The following is a 1,501-nucleotide window of genomic DNA, read 5'->3' on the forward strand; positions in this document are numbered from 1 at the left end:
TTAGGAACATGTGCTCTCACCAGCTGAGCCATCCTGCCACCTGTTGGCAGCTCAGCGGCAGCTCAGCTTGGGTGTAGCTCACTGGCCCATGTGGGAATTGAACCAACGACGCTGTTGCTCAGAGTTCGTGCTCTAACCAACTGTGCCACTCAGCTGGCCCCTGGATTGACTTTTTTATAATTATAAATATCCTTCTTTGTAGGAACAATTTTTGTCTTAAAGTCTCTTTTATCTCAAATTAATATAGCTACTATAGCTCTCTTGGGGTACTGTTTGCATGGTACATTTTTTTCCCATTCTTTTACTGTCAACCTAATCTGTGTGCATATCCCTCCACCAATAGCACAGTAGCTTGATTACTGTAGCTATATAGTAAGTGGTAACATCCAGTAGAGTGATTTTCCACTTTATCCTTCTTTTTAAAAATTGTTTTAGTCATTCTGTCCTTTGTCTTTCCATATATATAAATTTTATAATCAGCTTGTCTGTACACAAATTTTTGCTGGGAGTTTGACAAGGATTGTGTTAAATTTATAGATCAATTTGGGGAGAATTTACATCTTTACCATGTTGACTCTGCTAATCCATGAACATGGTATGTTCCTCCATTTATTAAGTCTTCTTTCATCAATGTTTTGTAGTTTTCAGCACACAATTTCTATACATGATTTATTAGATTTATACCTAAATCTTTACATTTTTGAGCAATTATAAATGGTATTGTATTTTAAATTTCTGTTTCCACATGTTCATTGTTTTTTGTTTTGTTTTTTTAATTGGGGAATTGGGGCAAGGGAACAGTGTTGGGGAATTGGGGAGGGGGACCAGCCACGTTGTTGTTCTTCAATCTTAGTTATGGAGGGTGCCAGTTGCCATCTGGCTGGCTCATGGCCTCTAAGCTCAAGGTGCTGTGTTACAATCTTAGTTGCATGTGGTCGTAACCACCATCTCATGTGAGAGTCGAACCAGCAGCCTTGTTGTTAAGAGCACACACTCTATCCACCAAGCCATCCGAGCGGCAGCTCAGCTCAAGGTGCTGAGTTCAGTCTTAGTTGCGGGCAGGCCTAGCCCACCATTGAACAGGCATTCTTGTTAGGAGCACGTGCTCTTACCAGCTGAGCCATCCTGCCACCTGTTGGCAGCTCATCGGCAGCTCAGATTGGGAGCAGCTCACTGGCCCATGTGGGAATCAAACTGGCGGCCCTTTCAGAGCTTGCACTCTTAAGCTAACTCTTAACCAACGGAGCCACTCAGCTGGCCCTCCACATGTTCATTGTTAACATATAAAAGTGTGATTTTTTTTTTATAAAGAAAATATTGAAAGGAAGACTTTTTTTTTAAAGATTTTTATTGGGGAATTGGGGGATGGGAATAGGGCTGGGGAATTGGAAACAGACAAGTTGCTGTCCTTTTTTTCTTCAGTCTAGTTGTGGAGGATGTTGCTTCACTGGCCCAAGTTGGCACCATCATTGCGCTCTTCCCAGGCAAGGCAGATCAGTCG

This window comes from Hipposideros armiger, unplaced genomic scaffold, assembly GCF_001890085.2.
Source record: "Hipposideros armiger isolate ML-2016 unplaced genomic scaffold, ASM189008v1 scaffold_380, whole genome shotgun sequence".
Classification (NCBI taxonomy): Eukaryota; Metazoa; Chordata; class Mammalia; order Chiroptera; family Hipposideridae; genus Hipposideros; species Hipposideros armiger.